The sequence below is a fragment of the Eriocheir sinensis genome, unplaced genomic scaffold (genome assembly GCF_024679095.1).
Source record: "Eriocheir sinensis breed Jianghai 21 unplaced genomic scaffold, ASM2467909v1 Scaffold72, whole genome shotgun sequence".
NCBI classification, from domain to species: Eukaryota; Metazoa; Arthropoda; class Malacostraca; order Decapoda; family Varunidae; genus Eriocheir; species Eriocheir sinensis.
This window is the reverse complement of record NW_026112076.1, coordinates 838,922-847,426: the sequence shown is the minus strand read 5'-3', so window position 1 is coordinate 847,426 and position 8,505 is coordinate 838,922. Positions and strand designations below refer to the sequence as shown.

The following is an 8,505-nucleotide window of genomic DNA, read 5'->3' as shown; positions in this document are numbered from 1 at the left end:
ATAATCTGTTGAGTTCACCTTGGAGAATACTAGCGTCCTGATCCGACTCAATTACAGTACAGTGCAGTACAGCACACGAGGGTGGAATCGCAAGCGAGAGAGGTCACGGAAGTGGGAGCGCGTGCGGTTTGACCTCTCGGAGTGAGGGCAGGGCGCTGAGAGAGAGAGAGAGAGAGAGAGAGAGAGAGAGAGAGAAGACGAAGGTGAAAAAGGACAAAGAGAAAGGAAGAAAGATAAATTATATGAATGACGGGGAGTTGGCTTATGGTAGCACGTGCAAACACTATCACAGTTGAAAATATACTATGGAAGATGGCGATGATGGGAAAGTCGTTACGTAAAATTCGTTACACACCACCCCCATCCCCCCCCACCCCACCCTCCTCTAGCAGATGTGATAGGTATCTCTCACTCTCCCGCGCTAGGCGAACAAAGCTTAGCCCTGGTGGCGAATGGCTTAACGTCACGGTGTTGACTTGTCTCTGTTGCGGGATGATGGTATAATTCTCGTGAGAATGAGAAGCAATGCTTTGTGTAAACAGTGTGGGAGACGAAAGTCGTTTAGTTTTTCGAGCGTCAAGATAGAGAATTAAACTACCACCGCGATAGTCTTTATATAAGGAATAGTTAAAATGAATGGGATTTTATGATTTTTATTGATATCTAGTGAGAAACTAACATGCCAAAATCGAGAGAGAGAGAGAGAGAGAGAGAGAGAGAGAGAGAGAGAGAGAGAGAGAGAAGACAAAGGTGAAAAAGGACAAAGAGAAAGAAAGAAAGAGAAATTATATGAATGACGGGGAGTTGACTTATGGGAGCACGTGCAAACACTATCACAGTTGAAAATATTTTTTTTTTTTTTTTTTTTACAGCAAAGGAGACAGCTCAAGGGCACAAAAACGTAAACATTAATAAAAAAAAAGCCCGCTACTCGCTGCTCCTAAAAAGAATCCAAAGAGGTGGCCGAAAGATAGGTCAGTTTCGGGAGGAGAGGTGTCCTGATACCCTCCTCTTGAAAGAGTTCAAGTCGTAGGCAGGAGGAAATACAGATGAAGGAAGATTGTTCCAGAGTTTACCAGCGTGAGGGATGAAAGATTGAAGATGCTGGTTAACTCTTGCATAAGGGGTTTGGACAGTATAGGGATGAGCATGAGTAGAAAGTCGAGTGCAGCGGGGCCGCGGGAGGGGGGGAGGCATGCAGTTAGCAAGTTCAGAAGAGCAGTCAGCGTGGAAATATCGATAGAAGATAGAAAGAGAGGCAACATTGCGGCGGAATTTAAGAGGTAGAAGACTATCAGTATGAGGAGGAGAGCTGATGAGAAGATGGCGATGATGGGAAAGTCGTTACGTAAAATTCGTTACACACCACCTGCTTCACCCCCCCCTCACCCTCTAGCAGATGTGATAGGTATCTCCCACTCTCCCGCGTTAGGCGAACAAAGCTGAGCCCTGGTGGGGAATGGCTTAACGTCACGGTGTTGACTCGTCTCTGTTGCGGGATGATGGTATATTTCTCGTGAGAATGAGAAGCAATATTTTGTGTAAACAGTGTGGGAGACGAAAGTCGTTTAGTGGATCGTGTCGGTCGTGTGTCGACAGTGACCGCCGTGGAGATGACTCTTTGTTTAAACATTGTGGGAGACGTTTCACATCTCTTCTTCCGTCCATGAGTGTTCTTCACCACGAGCTAACAATGCAGAAAAACTCTGTGAAAACTGTGGAATGGTATTTGGCGGGATACATCTGCACCCCCTCCCCCCTTTCCCCTGTTTTTTCAGGGCGTCAAGATAAAGAATTAAACTACCACCGCGATATTCTTTATATAAGGAATAGTTAATATGAATAGGATTTTATGATTTTTATTGATATGCAGTGAGAAACTAACATGCCAAAATCTTATATTAGCTTAATGCAGGTCGATTATTTTTCGTTTGTCTTAAATCCAAACTTAATCCAGTCTGAATAGTTAAACCATTACATAATCACAATAAATTTTGAATTACACTCTAAAAAAACATCTTAATTCTGGATGAGAGGAATTCAGACAAGTTATAGTACACATATATGCCATACATGATAATAATAATAATAATAATAATAATAATAATAATAATAATAATAATAATAATAATAATAATAATAATAATAATAATAATAATAAAACATTGTTAAAATGCATATTAATTCTGGATGAGAGGGATAATTCAGACAAGTTATAGTACACACACATGGCATACATGATAATACTAATAATACTAATAATAATAATAATAATAATAATAATAATAATAATAATAATAATAATAATAATATTGCAACGTTCTTTGGATCATATGTACGTTTCTACTACCTAGTTACCACGTCCCCATCACCTTTTAAGAACCCTTTTACTACATCCCATTACGCCAATGCTATGCATTGGTACCTTTAATGTGCATTTCCCACAACCTTTCTGATAATCGGGGGGGGGGGGGGGCTTCGTGGTGCAGTGGTTAGCACACTCGGCTCATAACCGAGAGACACCGGGTTCGATTCCCGGGCGGAGTTGAAAAATTTTGCTGGGAGTAAACCTTCCCATACTCATATCCTTGAGCATGCGAAGACAATGAAGTGTAAAAAAAACTTGCTTTTTTATCTCGTAAAGGAAGAAATACAATCACAATGGAGTAGGTCAAGTAGGTCATAGCGTTTTTGTGTGTGTGTGTGTTTTTGCTACGTTACTGTTACCTTTAGCGTGTATATTGCCATATTCTTCCTACTAAGCATACCATTACCTTTCTGCAACGTTTCTTGCAACGGTTCCTTATATTACCTGTTACCTGTGTCATACATCATATCTTCGTTAACTGCTCACAGTCACATAACCATAAATTTTACTTTTCGTTAATGCATATAAACGACGCTGAAAATCAATGTAGTTACACTTGAAGATGAGATGATCGTAAAAATCTAACTTGTTCTTAGTTAACAAATGAGCAAAGATAAGACAAGACAAGACATTCTTAACTTATTATATTTTATTCATACTTTTCTCTTTTCTCTCTCTTTTGTTTTTTTTTTGGGGGGGGGGGGGAGCGGAAATCATTATATGCAATCCAATATAATACCTTCGCTTCTCTAGAGAATGCAGATTTAAATGCTAAAGTCTGTCCTCATATGGAAAGTTTTCCGTCCTTTGAATCACTTTTTTTCATCTTACTCTGTACAGATTCTAACATCTTGATATCCATTCTTAATGGACTGACCAAAACTGAACCACATAATCGAGATGAACTCTAAGTAGTGCTGAGTAAAGCTTGAGGATGACTTCAGCGCTTCTATTTGTAATGCACCTTTTTTTCTTCCATTCGATAGTTTTAAACCCTTTTGAGTGTTTTGAGGTGTCATTTGTTGTGCAAATGAATATTAACCATAATATAACCATGTCAAATAGATGGATAGGCTATGCTAGGTACGCTTTAAGTCCTATTGAGACATCATGGTCACGCCCATTTCAACATTTCATGTCTATTTTCACACTTTGGTATTTCTTTCCTTTATTATTATTTCCTGTTTTGTTTTGTATTTTTCTTCCATTTGATAATTATTAAGCCTTTTTGAGTATATTGAGGTATCACCAATCTTAACTCCGTTGACGTGGTCATATAACGGCTAGTATTCATTTCCACAACAAATGATGCTTCAAAACACTAAAGAGCTTAAATTCTGTCAATGGAAAAAATAGAAAGAAAAAAAAAAAGAGAACCCGCGAATAGAGGAAAGATTTACCGTTGTTTTCAACTCTACACTCCCAATGTTCTTTTTACGGAAGGTTTAAAGGGTAGTAGAAAATATATAACGCATTATGTAACGTAACGTAACGTAACGTAACATGTAACGTATAGCAACAAAAGAGCAGTTGGCTGAGTAGAAAACGAGATGTCGGCGCGTGAGTTATACAATCTCCCCAATTGTCATATTATGGTTATTATTCATTTTTACAACAAATGAGACATCAAAACACTCAAAAGTGTTTAAAAACTATCAAGTGGAAGAATAAAATTCCAAAAGGAAAAGTGGTAATAAAGGAAATATTCACCCTAATTGAATTAAAGATCATGAAATACTGGTATTAAGAACTACTGATCATAGTGTTCACAAGTGGGAGGATTTATTTTTTCAATAATCAAAGTCTTCCAGGAAGAATTTATATGAACAATAATAATTGAAACGTAATGTTTATTGGTTTATTAATTTTTTTTTCTGTAATTTTACTCAGTTTACTGTATATACTGTGAATTCCATGTATTTAGTTTTTGAGCCGCTATTCCCTTTTACGTACCTGATTCTAATCAATTAACTTTTTTTTTATCTTTTGATACTATGTGTAACCAAAATTGATATGTACTTGTCGTACTCTTTTATTTTCAGTTAAATTTGCTAGTCATTTGGTAACTCCTTTATTTTCTCTTCATACAATATTTGATGATGCATAGGATACGCTAAAATTAGGATAAGGTAGACCTGTGATATATTCCCTATTAAGCTGTCGGTTTCAACAATGCTAGATCATTGATTGTCAGCCTGTATGTCCGGAATACTGTAGAGCCTGTATGGTTTCTAACATGCTTAATTTGGTACTTGTTTTACATTCACTTATCTTCTATTTATTTAGTGTGTATTCCCTTTTGGTAATGATCATCAACAAGTGAAAAGATTAATAATACGCTAAGCACATAAGAGAGTGAGTTCTGCCCACCTTAGTTATACATGATGACATGTCACTAATACCCTTCCATACAGTAACTAATTGGTTTCCTCCAGTACGTTTTAATAAGTTTTCTCTGAAGGCCCGGTTCAGGCACATGGCTATCCCACGTCCTTTCTCTAGGTTTAATGAGGAAAAAAGTGTTCTAGAAATACAGAAATACATAAATATTTTATTCCTCATTGGTCTCTGGTTATGAAAATTAACATTACTGGTGTATAATGTCACATTAATTGATAAAAAAAAATATGGTTCTCTAATTTTCCTCCATATTTGAGTGTTCATGTCTTCATGCGTTGACCACATTAAGAAAAGGCTCCATGGTTTCCTGGTGTTTGGGTTCCATTACATACTACTTTATAAAAGGATCTTGGAGATCCACTTATATTGTTGACCTAATCCTGTGGTTTACTGTGGTTTGGTTCCATTCCACACTACTCTCTAATAGGACCCACTATAATCCCTTGGTATTGTTGACCTTGTCCTTAATGTATTAGGTCAAATATTATAATATATTTGCTCGATAAGATCATTTTTATTTCAGGGGAAAGTATATCTATTTTTTTTTTTTTTTGTCATTTTTGTTGGTGTTATTGACAGCTTGACTTACTCCTTTGTGATTGTATTTCTTCCTTTATGAACAATACCTATTTTTTTTTTTTTCGCCATTCATAGTGTGGGTGGGATCGAACATTTGGATAGAAAAAATGTGATGAGTGTATTTTTTTTATAATTTTGATGTTTTTTTTCACACTTCATTGTCTTCGCATGCTCAAGGATATGAGTATGGGAAGGTTTAATCCCAGCAAAATCATTTTTCTATACCCCCCAAAAAGTGCATACTCTGCTTCCTAATGTACTTAAGATTCATTTTGAGAATTGTGTGTCATGTTATGGGATTTTTTTTTTTTTTTTTAAGTGTCTGGGAAAAAAAATATAGTTAAAGTTGTATATTAAATTACCTATTTTCTGAAAGCTCAAAGTATAACTATCTTTTCTTTCTTATTATATCCTCCCGTAAGCAAATGAATGTGTGGAATTAGTGAAGGTAACAGCGTTACAATCCTTATATGGAGTTCAAGATTTTACCGTCATCAAAATCATTTCCATAATGTCTGGAAAGAACAAGTGCCTTAACTAGCGAACTATATTATTCTGTCTGTTTTTTGTTTTGTTTTTTCAAATAGAAAAGAAAATCACCCTCTCAATAATTAGCACTTTGACATGTTCGAAATAAATGTATTATATTGGATTGCATATACTGATTTCCGCTCCCCCCCCTAAAAAAAAAAAAAAAGAGAAAGGAGAAAAGTATGAATAAAATATAATAAGTTAAGAATGTCTTGTCTTGTCTTATCTTTGCTCATTTGCTGACTAAGAACAAGTTAGCTTTTTACGATCATCTCATCTTTAAGTGTAACTACATTGATTTTCAGCGTCGTTTATATGCATTAACGAAAAGTAAAATTTATGGTTATGTGACTGTGAGCAGTTAACGAAGATATGATGTATGACACAGGTAACAGGTAATATAAGGAACCGTTGCAAGAAACGTAGCAGAAAGGTAATGGTATGCTTAGTAGGAAGAATGTGGCAATATACACGCTAAAGGTAACAGTAACGTAGCAAAAACACACACACACAAAAAAACGCAATGACCTACTTGACCTACTCCTTTGTGATTGTTTTCTTCCTTTACGAGATAAAAAAGCAAGTTTTTTTTACACTTCATTGTCTTCGCATGCTCAAGGATATGAGTATGGGAAGGTTTAATCCCAGCAAAATTTTTCAACTCCGCCCGGGAATCGAACCCGGTGTCTCTCGGTTATGAGCCGAGTGTGCTAACCACTGCACCAAGCCCCGATTATCAGAAAGGTTGTGGGAAATGCACATTAAAGGTACCAATACATAGCATTGGCGTAATGGGATGTAGTAAAAGGGTTCTTAAAAGGTGATGGGGACGTGGTAACTATGTAGCAGAAACGTACATATGTTCCACAGAACGTTGCAATATTATTATTATTATTATTATTATTATTATTATTATTATTATTATTATAATGTATGCCATGTGTGTGTACTATAAGTTGTCTGAATTATCTCTCTCATCCAGAATTAAGATGCATTTTAACAATGTTATTATTATTATTATTATTATTATTATTATTATTATTATTATTATTATTATTATTATTATTATAATTATTATTATTATTATTATTATTATTATTATTATTATTATTATTATTATTATTATTATTATTATTATTACTATTATTATCATGTATGCCAAATGTGTGTACTATAACTTGTCTGAATCCCTCTCATCCAGAATTAAGATGTATTTTTAGAGTGTAGTTCAAAATTTATTGTGTTCATGTAATGGTTTAACTATTCAGACTGGATTAAGTTTGGATTTAAGACAAACGAAAAATAATCGACCTGCATTAAGCTAATAAAAGATTTTGGCATGTTAGTTTCTCACTGCATATCAATAAAAATCATAAAATCCTATTCATTTTAACTATTCCTTATATAAAGACTATCGCGGTGGTAGTTTAATTCTCTATCTTGACGCCCTGAAAAAACACGGGAAAGGGGGGAAGGGGTGCAGATGTATCCCGCCGAATACCATTCCACAGCTTTCACAGAGTTTTTCTGCATTGTTAGCTCGTGGTGAAGAACACTCATGGACGGAAGGAGAGATGTGAAACGTCTCCCACAATGTTTAAACAAAGAGTCATCTCCACGGCGGTCACTGTCGACACACGACCGACACGATCCACTAAACGACTTTCGTCTCCCACACTGTTTACACAAAGCATTGCTTCTCATTCTCACGAGAAATATACCATCATCCCCCAACAGAGACGAGTCAACACCGTGACGTTCGTTAAGCCATTCCCCACCAAGGCTCAGCTTTGTTCTCCTAACGCGGGAGAGTAGGAGATACCTATCACATCTGCTAGAGGAGGGTGGGGTGGGGTGAAGGGCGGAAGCAGGTGTGTAACGAATTTTACGTAACGACTTTCCCATCATCGCCATCTTCCATAGTATATTTTCAACTGTGATAGTGTTTGCACGTGCTACCATAAGCCAACTCCCCATCATTCATATAATTTATCTTTCTTCCTTTCTCTTTGTCCTTTTTCACCTTCGTCTCTCTCTCTCTCTCTCTCTCTCTCTCTCTCTCTCTCTCTCTCTCTCTCTCTCTCTCTCTCTCTCTCTCTCTCTCTCTCTCTCTCTCTCTCTCTCTCTCTCTCTCACCTCTTTCTCTTTCTTTCTCTATATAAATTCCTCTCTCTCTCTCTCTCTCTCTCTCTCTCTCTCTCTCTCTCTCTCTCTCTCTCTCTCTCTCTCTCTCTCTCTCTCTCTCTCTCTCTCTCTCTCTCTCTCTCTCTCTCTCTCTCTCTCTCTCTCTCTCTATCGTCTCTTTCTTCTCTCTCTCTCTCACTCTCTCTCTCTCTTTCTCTCCCTCCCTCTCTCTCCCTCTCTCTTTCTCTCACTCTCTTTCTTCTCTTTCTTTCTTTCTTCTTCTCTTTTGTTGTTTTTATATAATTTCTCTCTCTCTCTCTCTCTCTCTCTCTCTCTCTCTCTCTCTCTCTCTCTCTCTCTCTCTCTCTCTCTCTCTCTCTCTCTCTCTCTCTCTCTCTCTCTCTCTCTCTCTCTCTCTCTCTCTCTAGATTTTGGCATGTTAGTTTCTCACTAGATATCAATAAAAATCATAAAATCCCATTCATTTTAACTATTCTTTATAT

At 36.6% G+C, this 8,505-nt stretch overlaps 1 non-coding gene across 1 annotated transcript; it reads left to right on the top strand.

Moving 5' to 3' along the window:
• Nucleotides 1–2,474: 2,474 nt before the first annotated feature.
• Nucleotides 2,475–2,548, top strand: Trnam-cau (transfer RNA methionine (anticodon CAU)). The gene has a single exon. It is a non-coding gene; the product is annotated as a tRNA-Met (tRNA).
• The last annotated feature ends 5,957 nt before the right edge of the window (nt 2,549–8,505 follow it).